Here is a 15,510-nt window from a genome sequence, read left to right as displayed (position 1 = left end):
GCTATTATTTGTTTTTTTTATGTCTCAACTATCCTCTTCTTAAAAGTAGAAATAACATTAAAATACTTCATTGTTGAAGACAATGCTGGCGAAATGAGTTCTAGCACAGATAAATGGATACAGATGCAGCTAGAAAAGAAGGTATTTAACATAGCTGTTTTTGTCTACATGGAACTAGAACCTAAAATGAAATTGATGTAGTGGGAATAGAAACTAGTAGAGCCTTTTTTGAATACAACTTGGCAATATCCACCTAAACACATTTAAATGAACATATGTCTAGGAATTTATCACACAGAAATCATCAGACCAATCTGATCATTTATGGTATATCTATACCACTGGTTCTCAAGCTTTAGCATACATCAGAATCACCCACAGAGCTTGTAGGACCATAGACTAATGGGCCCCAACAGAAGAGTTTCTGATTCTGTAGCTCTGGATAGAGGCCAAGAATTTGCATTTCAAAGTTTTCCAGGTAACACTGACACTGCTCCTCCAAGGACCACACTAAGAACCACAGATCGATACAACAGACTTCTAAGAAGCCATTAAGAAGTAGATCTCTTCTTATTGATATAATGTATAAATGCAATAGTGTGCCAAAAAACTGGCTCTGGATAGAATCAGGCAGAGAGAAGGAAGCCCTGGTTTACATCGTTTACCAATTTCCACGGTGTAACTACCCCCACCATTGCCAACATCAAGTTACCATTGATTTGGGCTTGCGTAATTCTTTAATTACTGGTTCTGGTGAGCCAGTGCACACCATCTAGAAAAAACATCTAAAAAGATTAAGGTATAATTGTAATAGCAGTTATCTTTGAGTAGGATTATAGGAATTTTATTTTCTTTATGGTTTTCTATGTTTTCTCAACTGTTTTACAACAAACATTTTTACTTTTATAATATAAAGCTAGTAACATTTTAAAAAATAAAAGGAAGTTATCAATTTAGATGAGTTCCTTATAGGTGAAATTTAGCAACCAACCCCTCTTTCAGAAGAGACAAGGATATTTAAATACAGGTCTATCCACCGTTTCACTATCCTTTGTTAACTAGGCCTTGACAGAGGAAGAAAAGATAGAAAGAATAAAGGCTAACTGGGAAGTCTTTAAACTCTTGCCCTGGAACATGGAGGGCTAGACGTTGTCTTTATAAAATGAAGCGTTAACAGCCGCCCTAGAATCCAAGCAGAAAATAAACAGAGACAGCCTACAACTTGCTATTACAAATCTAGTTTCACAAAGGGAGCAAGAGCCTTGCCTCATCAAAATGTAGGCTTAGGCTTGATTAACAGTTCACAAAAGTACCGTTAATGAGAAAAAAAATAGCATATATGTCCCACAATATAAGATTAAATAACTTAAGGCCATAAAATGAAATTATATGCACCCATTACATGGTAATGTAGATACATTTCCAATAACACAGGAAAATGGTCATAAATCATTGTGAAATGAAAAGTGTACATTACAAAAAATAGCATACCCAGGCCTGTGATCCTATTAACAAATATATATATTTGTGTGTATATGAATTTGTAAATGTATGAATTTTAACAGCCAGAAAGATACAGCCAATATTAATAGCCATTATTGCTAGATTAGAATATTACAGATGATCTTAATTTTTTAAAAAAATCTACAACAAAACACAAAACAACAAGAAAAAAAGTAGAGACAATTTTTAAAAATATCTCCATATGCATTATTTGGGTAATATTTTTAGTCAATATGGAGGGAAAACCCAAATGGTATCAATAAATAGATGCCAAGGGGCACCTGGGTGGCTCAGTGGGTTAAAGCCTCTGCCTTTGGCTCAGGTCATGGTCTCAGGGTCCTTGGATCGAGCCCCGCATCAGGATCTCTGCTCAGTGGGGAGCCTGTTTCCTCCTCTCTCCCTGCCTGCCTCTCTGACTACTTGTAATCTCTATCAAATAAATAAATAAAATATTTTTTTAAATAAGTAAATAAAATAAATAGATACCAAATCTCACTCTCAAATCACAAAAATGTAAACTAAAACAAAACACTACTTGGGGTGCCTCAGTGGGTGGCTCAGTCAGTTAAGCATCTGACTCTTGATTTTGGCTCAGGCTCAAGATCTCAGGATCTTGGGATCAAGCCCTGTGCCAGGCTCCATGCTCAGTGTGAAGTTTGCTTAGAATTCCCTCTCCCCCTCTCCCTCAGTCTCTCCTCTCCCAACTCATGCTCTCTCCCTCTCTCTCTCTCTAAAATAAAAAAAGTAAAAGAAAAGAAAAACAAAACACTACATTATACCCATTAGATTGACAAGGCTAAAAAGATGGGTAAGACCGAATGCTGGTGAGGATTTAAGGACACAGAAACCCTAAAATAGTACTGGTAGGAGCATAAACTGGGCAACCGCTCTGAGAAACAATCTGGCAATATTAAGTGAAATTAAGTATGTATACAGACCATGTGTCAGTAATTCCTTTCCTCAGTATATACCACAGGGAAACCACTGCATAATTCAATAGGGAATATGTATAAGAAAATACATAACAGTACTATTTGTGTAGGCAGTTTCCAAGCCACACCTAAAGATTCATTAAAGAAACAAGTAAATAAAATGTAAAAATCCACATAGAATGGATTATTATACAACAGTCAGTAGTTACACACTAGATTGTAAACATGTTTGAATCTTGGGGTACATGCGTGGCTCAGTCGTTTAAGTGTCCAACTCTTGATCTCAGCCCAGGTCTTGAGCTCAGGGTTGTTGAGTTCAAGCCCTATACTAGGTTCCACACGGGGAGTGGAGGCTACTAACTAACTAAATAAATAAATAAATAAATAAGCAAGTTTAAATCTTAAGATAGTGTTGAGCAAAAAAGAATAAGCAAGATTCACAACACAATACCATTATGCCAAAGACCTAAAATTCAAGTCCAGTTTTGTATTACATAACCAAAAACTCACCTTCGCAACTAAATTTAAAGGTTTTTATTGTTTTTTTTTAAATTTATTTGACAGAGAGAGATCACAAGTAGGCAGAGAGGCAGAGAGAGAGAGAGAGGAGGAAGCAGGCTCCCTGCTGAGCAGAGAGCCTGATGCGGGGCTCCATCCCAGAACCCTGGGATCATGACCTGAGTTGAAGGCAGAGGCTCAAATCCACTGAGCCACCCAGGTGCCCCAAATTTAAAGTTTTTTATTGTGGTACCTGGTTGGCTCAGTCAGTGGAGCAGGTGACTCTTGATCTCAGGGTTATAAATTCAAGCCCTACATTAGGTGTACAGATGACTTAAAAATAAACACTTCATTTAAAAAAAGTCTTGTTTTTCACAGTAACACTATCTGGTTTCTGCAGCTGATTTTTGGAACAGATGAAAAATTTTCACTACTAATCAACAGTATTCCTTTAATTATAAATAAGTAAACCTCAAATAAATTTCTAAAGTAAATTCGATGATTGATTCCCTACCTATTATACGGATCCCAAATTACAGAAATAATAACGAAAAACAGCAGGAAAAGATGCTTTTTACTGAGAGCTTACATGGTGCCACACTGTACATATATAATTTTTAATCCTTCAAACAATCCTAAAAGATAAACACTGCACGTTAATAAACTATCTCAGAGAGATTACATGATTTGCCTAAGACCATACATTTACTGTGTAGTGACACTAGGAATCAAGTCTGTTGACTATGAAGTCCATGTTCTTCTATTCTAGCACATCTACTAACCAAACAATTATAATATCTCCTTGTCACACCACCAATGCAGCAGGCACTATATTAAGTACTTTACATAAATTATCTCCTTCCCATTTCACAAGTATCCTAAAAGTCAGGTATTATTAACGCCATTTCACATATGAGAAAACAGATGCCCAAAGTCAAAAACCTGCCCAAAGTCCCAAAATTCAAGCTGAAGTTTACCCTGCATAACCAAAAAGCTCACCTTCACAACTAAATTTAAAATTCCTTTTGTTTCCTCCAGTACCCAGTAAGATGTTACTATGTAACTGTAAAGCACCTATGTGGGGAATACAATACTGATGTCAAAAGAACTTCTGAAGTAAAATGAATGCAATCATGTAATTGTGACAGATGCTGTTAACTAGCTGTCCAAAAAGCCATTCGCAAATCCTTTCTTCCTCCTTGTACCTCACTATAGAGGCCAAAAGGCTACTGACAGTTAGAAGTAACCATAGGACCCAATTTTGGTCCAAGAGATATTAAAAGTAACTTTCTAGAAACAGTAATAGGAAAGCTTTTGCTTGGTCTGGACCTTTTGCCTTTCTCCTTAAATGTGGGTAGAAGGCTGGAGTTGTAGCTATCTTGGGACCATGAAGGCCAAGCAAATCACAAAGATACCGGCCGCGTAGTATTGTTGAGCCACTGAAGCAACACGAGCAACTGCCTCATTCCAGACTTATGTAAGAAAAACAGACCTTTCTTTGTTTAAGCCTCGTAGCCAGGTTTTCAATTACTTTCCAGTTGGATACAATCCTTACACATCACCATTATCAAAAACTACCACAACTATAACTGTACTTTCCTAATAACTAAAACCAAAGTTACATGCTAGTCCTAAATCAGTGCGACAAAATGATAATCTCTTGATAAGAACTATTCTAAGTATCTGCTCAGACAGCTGTAGGAAGTGCGAGCTGGGGGCAGAGTGACAGAAAACAAGAATACAGGATCAGGAGGCTCCCTGGGCTTTGAACTGCACACATGGCAGGAGCTCAGATACTCAAAACTATCACCAAGAGTACATCATCAGGAGGGCCATCTCCTCAAACAATAACTTAAGCCTTCAAAACAAAAGCCCTGGAACATTATGACTACTGTCTCCCCTCCCCCATTCATACTACTAGTATTCTTAGGTATGATAATGGTATTAGAGTTATATAGAAAAATAATCTGCTTTTATCAAATGTTTATTAAAGTATAATGCCCTTCTTTTATTTTTGGAAGATAAAACTAAGTACTTAGGGGCAAAGTATGCTGATGCCTGCAATGTGCTTTCAAGTGGTTCACAGACAAAAGATAAGCACATATTCTAATATGTGCATATATATATATATATATATATATACACCAAGCATGGTAAAACATTTAAGTTACTGAATTATCACTCAGATATACAGATGTTCAATGTACTATTCCTTCAACATTCTTTTTTTTTTTTTTTAAGATTTTATTTATTTATTTGACAGAGAGAGATCACAAGTAGGCAGAAAGGCAGGCAGAGAGAGAGGAGGAAGCAGGCTCCCCACTGAACAGAAAGCCTGATGCGGGGCTCAATCCCAGGACCCCGAGATCATGACCTGAGCCAAAGGCAGAGGCCTAACCCACTGAACCATCCAGGCGCCCCTTCCTTCAACATTCTTGTATATTTTAAATGTTCATAACAGAAGCTGGTGTTAATGTTAGTTTCCTGGCTTGAGTATTATGCTATAATTATGTAAAACATAACCACTGGGGGAAATGGTAAAAGTCACACTGGACCTCTCTATCTTCTTTTTCAACTTCCTACGAATCTAAAATTATAGAAAAATAAAATGTTAAAAGTTTTGGGAAGACTTCCCATTTGGTAATAAAGTAAACAAACACCTCCATTTATCTCTCAATGAACTAAACTATAAAATGTGGATGGAATGCATGAACAGCTATTTGAAGACCCTGAAAAGTAAACATTACAGACGGATCTGGGAAGAGCACCAGAATTCCAAGTATCACTGAACTAGCTATGAGTTTACCACTTTTTCCCTCTAGTACTTCCCAGCCCAGACACAACATAATCCAAAACTTGTAAGTGAGCACTATGAGACCTAGGTGAAAAGAAATACAGGATAAGTCCTCTAGCCCTGGCTCAAAGCTAGGAAAGAGAACTTCTAAAGCTTAGAAAAAGATGGGGCGCCTAGGTGGCTCAGTCAGTAAGTGTCTGCCTCTGGCTCTGGACATGATCCCAAGGTCCAGAGATGGAGCTCACATCAGGGTCCCTGCTGAGCAAGGAGCCTGCTTCTCCCTCTCCCTCTGCCTCTGCCTGCTGCTCTCCTTGCTTATGTGTGCTCTCTCTGACTCTAGCTCTCTCTCTGTCAAAGGCTTTAATAAAAATAAATAAATAAATCTCAGAAAGAGGAATGAATCCCTTGAGAATTTTCTCTCTCTTTCTCCCCATCCTCTCATGTTCCAGTTCTCCAAGATCTTCTGTGGTGGGTACAGCAGCAGCAGCAAGAGCATCTCAAAACAGAAAGCCTCCGGGGGTGAAAATTCCAAGGGAAACCTTGCCTTCAAGTGGGCAGACTAAACTTTTTTTTTTCCTTTTCTCTACGTCCTCAGGGAAATGATTCCATAAAGTTGTTTATGAACTTTTTTTTTTTTTTTTTTTTTATTTATTTGACAGAGAGAGATCACAAGTAGACAGAGAGGCAGGCAGAGAGAGAGAGGGAAGCAGGCTCCCCGCTGAGCAGAGAACCCGATGCGGGACTCGATCCCAGGACCCTGAGATCACGACCTGAGCCGAAGGCAGCGGCTTAACCCACTGAGCCACCCAGGCGCCCCCGTTTATGAACTCTTGAGCTCACCCTCAACCTGTGTAGGTACGGACCTAAGGTAATTAACATAACAAAAAATTTGAAAACTGAGATAATGGGTAGCCCTTCATCCAGAAGGCCTCACCCACAATGCTACTACCCTTTCACTCATACAAGTACTGGATGAATAAGGCCCCTTCTTTGTCCTCAAGGAGTAGCAGTCTAGGAAAGGAAGCAGACACACTAATAACTGAACTGCAATTTAGTTTGAGAGCTGCTACAATACAGATACATACCACATACACAGTTAGTGCAGAAAATAAAGCAATTAAATTGACTTGGATAAGCAAGGGAGCACTTCAGAGAAGTGCTTTAGCTGGAGTTTAAATGATATTCATTTATATCATAGTACCTCTAAAAAGGCAAGGTGGGCAGGGACCAGCATTCTAGGCAATGGAAAGAGTTGGCCAAAACTCAAAGGCAGTACATCATGTATTAAAGGAAATAGAAGGAATTTGGTGAGAATAATCTAAAAGGCAGCACTGAGCTACAAGACTGAAATGTAGCCAGAAAACAGATAGAAAGTACAGATCTATTAAGGTACAGCTCCTCAAACATCACATTAAGAAATTAACCTTTTTCAGTAATTTTCAGTAATTAATTATAAATGGTACAATCAGACCTGTGACTAAGGATAATTCTAGCTGTTTTCTGTTTTCTGACTATTCTGGATTAGAACAGTAACCTTCAAACTTTTTTGATCCTGTACATATTACTAAAAAAATCTGAATATATCCCTCAATATGTGTATATATTATATTTAGATGTATTATATTAAACATATGTATATATTAAATATACAAAGGAGAAAATGTTTAAATGATGAGATAGTGGCACCTGGGTGGCATAATCTGTTAAGCATCTAATTCTTGGTTTCAGCTCAGGTCACAATCTCAGGGTTGTAAGATTGAGCCCTTGCACAGGACTCCACACTCCACACAGTCTGCTTGAGATTCTCTCTCCCTCCCCCTTTAACCCTCCAGTTCATACTCTGTCTCTAAAATAAATAAATAAAATTTTTTAAAAATGATGAGATGATAAATATAATAAAAGCCAATCCAAATACTCATCAATGAATTAATTTTTTAAATTGGTATTGAGGGGTGCCTGGCTGGCTCAGTCAGTAGAGCAGGTGACTGTTGATCTCGGGGTTTTAAGTTCAAGCCCCACACTGAGTATAGAGATGACCTAAAAATAAAAGCTTTAAAAAATACATAAATAAAATTTGGTAAAACTAAACAACAGAATACTCAATAATAAAAGGGAACACTGCTGGAGTGTCTATGTGGCTCAATTGGTTAGGTATCTGACTCCTGATTTCAGCTCAGGTCATGATCTCAGGCTTCATGCTGGGTGTGGAACCTGCTTAAGATTCTCTCTCTCCCTCTCCTACTGCCCCTCTCTTTCCTTCTCTCTACCAAAAAAAAAAAAAAAAAAGAACAAGAAGAAGAAGGAAATTTTGGCATGTACTATATCAAATGTCCTCGAGGACATCACGCTCAGTGAAATAAGCCAATCACAAAAAGACAATTCTGTATGATTCCATTTATATGTGGTACCTACAGTAGTCAAATTCATAGACAGAAATAGAATCCTGGTTACCAGGGGATAGAGGGAGGGGAGAATAAAGGAGGTGTTATTTAATATGTATAGAGTTTCAGTTCTACAAGATGAAAAGTTCTGGAGACTGGCTCTTCAACAATGTGAATATACTTATTAATATTACTGAACTATACACTAAAAAATAGTTAATATGGTAAATTTTATGCTATGTCAATCACTTCCTTACCACAAATTTTTTTTTCTTACCATAAATTTTAAACACTTTGTTAAATGTTTCAAACACAACAGGTGTTATATTTTTTAATAATGGGGGTGGAGAGTTCAAGAAAATAAAGTCACACAACTTCTCTTTTGCCAAAAGTCTGTACAAGCATGAACTGAATGCCATTTTTCAACAGAGAGTCATCATAATTTTAGAAATCAGAATAAGTAGGATAACCACTAATCCCAAAGAAATATAATTTCTGGGGCACCTGGGTGGCTCAGTCATTAAGCATCTGCCTTTGGCTCAGGTCAGGATCCCAGGGTCCTGGGATCAAGTCCCACATCAGGCTCCCTGCTCAGCAGGAAACCTGCTTCTCTCTCTCCCACTCCCCCTGCTTGTGTTCCCTCTCTCACTGTGTCTCTCTCCGTAAAATAAATATGATCTTTAAAAAAAGAAGAAAAATTTAATTTCTGCCTTTCACAACTATTCAAAAATCTTTTTTGTATTTTTAAAGAATATTTACATAGTCATTCATCTTTTTAAAGATTTTATTTGAGGGCGCCTGGGTGGCTCAGTGGGTTAAGCCGCTGCCTTGGGCTCAGGTCATGATCCCAGGGTCCTGGGATCGAGTCCCGCGTCCGGCTCTCTGCTCAGCGGGGAGCCTGCTTGTACCCTGCTCCCTCTCTCTCTCTGCCTGCCTCTCTGCCTACTTGTGATGTCTGTCTGTCAAATAAATAAATAAAATCTTTAAAAAAAAAAAAAAAAAGATTTTATTTGAGAAAGAGCAAGCTGGTGGGGGGGCTGAGGGAGAGGGAGAAGCAGACTCCCGGCTGAGCAGGAAGCCCAATGTGTGGCTCCACCCTAGGACCCTGAGATCATGACCAGAGGCAAGGCATGCGCCCAGCTGACTGAGTCATACAGGTGCCCCAATAATCATTCATCTTCAGAAGAGAACCTCATCATTTACCTCCATCCATGAACTGAACAGAGTGCCACAGAGTAAATACCAGCATATTTGCAATTTCCATAGGATATTCTAGAAGTTTTTAATATTGTTTGTTTTAGCTTCAGACAGAAAGCAGTATTTCACTCACTCAAGGGATTTTTATCCCCTCAGGCACAGGCCTGCAGAATGGAGGAAAGATAAACCTGGAAAAGATGTTATCAGAAATTTACCTATTCAGACTTCTTAAAAGCAAAAGTGGGCTTTAAAAATGCTTAAAACAAAAAAAGAAGGCAAGTTAATACTTGCAGGCGATATATATATACATATTTGTATATATATGCACATATTTGTTGTTGTTGTTACTTAAGACACAATATTTTACACTACTCATTATTCCCAACTACTAGAGAACATGTTTTTAAATGAAAAAAAAAAAAAAAAATTAAAACAGGTTTCCCAATTATCATACCTTTGAACCAAAATACATTGTTTCACAAACTCAGTCAATTCGGATTATTCACAGTTAAGAGTAAACTTCTGAGATTACCTCTAATGTCACAAGAGCCGGTTCAGTCATTTTCCACTATAAGATATCTGTGAGTAGTTGGGAAATAGAACTGAATCATCTCTGCCGTATTAGGCTCAAATCTAGACAGCAAGAAAATCTTTCTGGACCTAAGAGATAATGAGTGTGTGGGTGTGTGTATGTGTACACACATATACACTGGTATATATGAATTATAGCTTATTTCCAACATAAAGTGAATGGATCAACATCTCTATGTAATACTTAGAGAATTACCTAAAAATATTATCCCATTACATTCAGAAATTAAGTACTAGCTATATTCAAAACTGCCAAAGGCAATTCATGTAACTGGTGAGTAAATGTGATCAATAATACAACCAAATAGGGCATCTGGGTGGCTCAATCAGTTAAGCAACTGACTCTTGATTTCACCTCAAGTCATGATCTCAGAGTCCTGAGATTGAGATCCAAGTCCGGCTTCCTGCTCAGCAGGAATCTGCCTGAGATTCTCTCCCTCTCCCTCTGCTCCTTCCCCACTAGTGCTCTCTTTCTCTCAAATAAGTAAGTCTTTATAAAAAATAATAACACAACCAAATATTCTACAACTTGGCAAATTTTCTTGTTCCACTGAAATTTTAAGCTATTTGCCAGAAATTTAGCAGATAAAATTGTACAATCCTAAAAAAGATTACATAGTTTTCCTTAAAAGTAGACAGACAAAACAAACTTGATGCAGAGTAACACTGACACCAGTTTCTCAAATCTATCACATTAGAAAGCAGTTTCCCAAATAATTCTCCAAATGTTAAAATTTAAAAAAAAAAAACAAGTAGCCATTAAACTAAACTAAAAGCATTTTTTCAAAAACAAAAAATCCAAATTACAAATCTTATTTTGCACCTAGTTTATAAATTTTTGTCTCCATTTTTCAGTTTGCTGCTTCATTGATACAAAGAAAGTTCAAAATCTATTTCTCCTCTTCCTGTTTAGGCATCTTATTTTCAGCATCATACCCTACTTAGACAGGAAAAGCACACAAAATTCTACTGAACTTATACACCATTATTTTCTGTCCACAGTCCTCTTTTTACATGTTACATACATTATTTATACTCTTATCTTAAAAGTAATACAAACTGTGGCACATCCTATTCACCAAAGATGGCTACAATGGCAGATACCATCCCACATGCCCTTCTTCTAATCAGATGCTGATACTCCTCCCTTTAAGTGGTGTGGTCTATGTCTACCCCCTTATTTGAACCTAGGTGGACCTTTAGGACTACCTCAACCAACAGAAAAAAGCAGAGTACTACTATGTGACTTCCAAAACAAAGTCAAATATGCCATGCAACTTCATCTTGCTCTCCTGGGGTGCTCTTTCTTGGAACCTAGCCACCATGCTGTGAGGAAGCCAAGCAACCAAAAGGAGAGGCCATGTGTAGGTGTCGTGGCTAACAGCCCAGGCTTAGGTCCCTACCAAAAGCTAGCATTAACCACCAGACATATATGAGTGTGCCAAGCCTTCGAACAATTCCAGTGTCCCACCATCAAGCTGCCCCCACCCTTCCAGCTACTTCATCTTAGGCCACATATTAACAGAGACAAGCTGTCCCCACTAAGCAGCTCTTGTCCAAATTACAAGTACCTAAGCAAAATAAATGACTGGTATGTTTAAAACCACTAGTTAGGGTGGTTTGTTATGTAACAATCTAATACAAGCTCATAAATATAATTTTAAAAATACACAAAAAGAGAAAAAAAGAAAAATTTTAATTACCCTAAGTTTCACCACTGTTAACATTTTGACACGTATTTTACCATCAAGAAAATATTTTGCTGCACTCAATTAATATTCCAAATACTTTGTTTTTACCAGGATAAAGGGCTAAATTTTTAAAGACAGTCAACTGTTTTCATCTAACAAGAAACAGGAAAAACATTAGCATTCATTCTACTTATCTTTACTGTCTCTTTCACATACCTGTCCTTAGTGAGGTGTCTGAGGATGGCTTGTACACCAATATTCCAATCTATGGATATGAATCAAGATCGTAGGTTGGAACAGCAGCCACACTGGACCTCCTCCCTGGAAGAAGTTGCTGAAGCTCCAAATCTGAAATTTTTAAGGAAAGAAAATGCTAAATATAAAACGTTTCCTTTTTTTTTTTTTTTTAAGATTTTATTTCAGAGAGACAGAGAGTCTCTGAAAATTTCAGAGAGACAGAGAGCAAGAGCAGGGGGAAGGGCAGAGGGAGAGAGAGAGAAGCAGACTCTCTACTGAACACAGAGCTAGATGCAGGGCTTGATCCCAGGACCCCAAGATTATGACCTGAGCTGAAGTCAGACACTTAACCGACTGAGCCACCCAGGCACCCTCAAACATTTCCTTTCAATCATTTATAACTCCACCTTTACAACTGAATGGGGGCTGGTAGAATGGGTTAAGATTACTTGTAAGTAATGCACAGGTTTTACTGAAAGTGTAATTGGTTAACGTGGATTCAAGTCCCAGCTCTACTTCTTCCTAGATATATGATCTTACTTAAGGAATGAATTCTGTGTGTCTAACTGTCATTATGTGATGAAGACTAAGGTGACTGGATCAAAATTTTGGGCTAGCAGTCAGAAAACCTGGGTTCTAAACTCAGTTATTCTGCCTTGCTGTAAGAACTCTGATACTTTTCTGAGCTCAGATATATCATCTCTAAAGAAAGAGGGTTGCATTAGATAATGGTTCCTGAAATCTAATCTTTAAAAAGATGCCAGCCATGACTGAAAGTGGGTGTAAAGTTACCAACTGTGCTTACTCTGAGACTGTCCTTCCTACTTTTTTCTGGTATAAAATGGCTTCTTTTATGAGATGATGTGATAGACAGTACTAATTGTTTTATAAATAGTCAAAATCAAAAGCTGTAGCCTATGTAAGCAACATAGAATTCTTTTTAGAAATTCTAGTGTCTCTATGATTTCCATGAGCTCTAAAATCCCCTCTATTTCTAACATTCTGTGTATCCATTTGCTACTCAACTAGTTATTTTTTAGGTACCCAGTATGTGACAGGTACTCTACTAGTTGGTGGGGGAGCCCAAAAATAAATAAGATTAGTTCCCACTCTAAAAAAAAAAATCTCCCAATCTAATATGAAATTTATATACACAAATCCCAAAGACAATATAACAGGTTAAGTTTTCTAATAGAGGCTTTACACCTTTTAAGAGGTAAAACAGTAGAAGGATTTTTAAATTAAGTAGAATTTTATTTTTTAATTTATTTTTATTTTTTATTTATTTTATTTTTATTTTTTTTTTCTTATATTTATTTGACAGAGAGAAATCACAACTAGGCAGAGAGGCAGGCAGAGAGTGAGGAGGAAGCAGGCTCCATGCGGAGCAGAGAGCCCAATGCGGGTCTCGATCCCAGGACCCTGGGATCATGACCTGAGCCGAAGGCTGAGGCTTTAACCCACTGAGCCACCCAGGCGCCCCTTTATTTTTTATTTTTTAAAGATTTTATTTACTTATTTGACAGAGATACAGCAAGAGAGGGAACACAAGCAGGGGGAGTGGGAGAGGGAGAAATAGGCTTCTTGCCAAGCAGGGAGCCCAATGCAAGGCTCGATCCCAGGACCCCAGGATCCTGACCAGAGACAAAGGCAGATGCTTCATGACTGAGCCACTCTGGTGCCCCTTTTTCTATTTTTTTTTTAAGATTTTTTTTTTTAAGTAATCTCTACACACTACATGGAACTTGAACTCACAACTCTGAGATCAAGAGTTGTACACTCCACCAACTGAGACAGCCAGGGGCCTCAAATTAAGTAGGATTTTAAAGTGAACTTTATAGTTGTATGAGGAATTACTTAACCTCTTTAAATTTCAATTTCCTGATTTGCAAAACAGGAATGATTACAGAAAACACAGAGTTGCAGTAAATAGATAAGATGCTCAAAACAAAGGCCAATCCACCCAAAAGGTTGGCTTACACACTTTCCAGAAGACAAACTGAAAATGTATCATGTAGGCAATGCCTGGGTGGCTTGGTCGGTTAGGTATCTGCCTTTGGCTCAGATTATGATCTCCAGGTCCTGGGGTTGAGCCTCATGTTGGACTCCCAGCTCAGCAGAGAATTTCCTTCTTCTACCTTTGCCTCTCCTCCTGCTAATGCTCTCTCTGTATCTCTCTGTGTCTTAAATGAATAAATAAAATATATTTTAAAAATTAAAATACAAGGGGTGCTTGGGTGGCTCAGTCATTAAGCATCTGCCTTCAGCTCAGGTCATGATCCCAGGGTCCTGGGATTGAGCCCTGCATCGGGATCCCTGCTCAGTGGGAAGCCTGCTTCTCCCTCTCCCACTCCCCCTGCTTGTGTTCCTTCTCTCACTGTCTCTGTCTCTGTCAAATAAATATATAAAATCTTAAAAAAAAAAAATTAAAATACAATAAAATAAAAAGCAAAATAAATTCACCAGACAATGCAATAGTGTGATCCTGAATACGAAGAGTACCAGCCCCTAACATTAATTAAGCACTTACTATGTGCCAAAAACTCTTCTAAGCACTTTCCATGGATTATCTCACTTAATCCTGACAAGAACCCTTATGAAATGAATTGTTTATATGATCATTTTATAATAAAGTTGGACATAGAAAAGTCAAATTACTTCCAATATCATAAAACTACTAGGAGGTAGGGTTAGGATTTTTAAAAAAAGAAAAAAGAAAAAATCCAGCAGCATGACTACAAAGCCCCCTTTTTATTTTTATTTAACTAAGCAACTTTACAAAAAAAAAAAAAAAAAAAAGATTTTACCAGAACTGGGCGTATTTGCTTCTAATGATTTTTTTTTTTTTAAAAAACAGAACAAGGAGTCTTTTAATATGTGCACTAAACTCAAATACATAATATAGTCCCTCCCCTTGAAGGGCCTACATACCAATGTGGTAGTATTATTAATAAGTGGTAACAAGGGGGCGCCTGGGTGGCTCAGTGGTTTAAGTCTCTGCCTTCGGCTCAGGTCATGATCTCAGGGTCCTGGGATGGAGCCCCGCATCGGGCTCTCAGTGGGGAGCCTGTTTTTTCCTCTCTCTCTGCCTGCCTCTCTGCCTACTTGTGACCTCTCTCTCTGTCAAATAAATAAATAAAATATTTTAAAAAAAGATAAGTGGTAACATGAATAAGTAATATCCTAACTTTATTATTTTTTAAAAGATTTTATTTATTTATTTGAGAGAAAGAGATAGAGATAGCAACAAGTAGGGAGGAGAGGGAGAAGCAGGCTCCCTACTGAGCAGGGAGCCTGAGGTAGGGCTTCATCCCAGAACCCAGGGATCACGACCTGAGCCAAAGGCAAATACTTAACCAACTAAGTCAACCAGATGCCCTTTTTATTATTATTTTTTTATTTAAATGGTCATGGGGCTTGAACTCACAACCCTGAGATTAAGACCTAAACTGAAATCAAGAGTCAGATGCTTGGGGCACCTGGGTGGCTCAGTGGGTTAAAGCCTCTGCTTTCGGCTCAGGTCATGGTCCCAGAGTCCTGGGATCGAGCCCCGCATCGGGCTCTCTGCTCAGCAGGGAGCCTGCTTCCCTCTCTCTCTGCCTGCGTCTCTGCCTACTTGTGATCTCTGTCTGTCAAATAAATAAAAATTAAAAAAAAAAAAAAAAGAAGAGTCAGATGCTTAACCA

General features: G+C 38.0%; 1 protein-coding gene across 8 annotated transcripts in view; it reads right to left on the bottom strand.

Moving 5' to 3' along the window:
• The window catches only part of NUMB (NUMB endocytic adaptor protein), a 191,274-nt gene that overhangs the window by 132,989 nt on the left and 42,775 nt on the right, over nt 1-15,510 (bottom strand). For all 8 annotated transcript variants that reach the window (XM_046009246.1, XM_046009250.1, XM_046009252.1 and 5 more), the window contains exon 2: nt 11,804-11,935. The gene's annotated coding sequence lies outside the window, so the exon portion shown is untranslated. The remainder of the gene's footprint in view (nt 1-11,803; nt 11,936-15,510) is intronic.

This window comes from Meles meles, chromosome 6 (genome assembly GCF_922984935.1).
Source record: "Meles meles chromosome 6, mMelMel3.1 paternal haplotype, whole genome shotgun sequence".
NCBI classification, from domain to species: domain Eukaryota; kingdom Metazoa; phylum Chordata; class Mammalia; order Carnivora; family Mustelidae; genus Meles; species Meles meles.
Note: the sequence above shows the minus strand (reverse complement) of the source record. Positions and strands in the feature narration are given on the sequence as shown.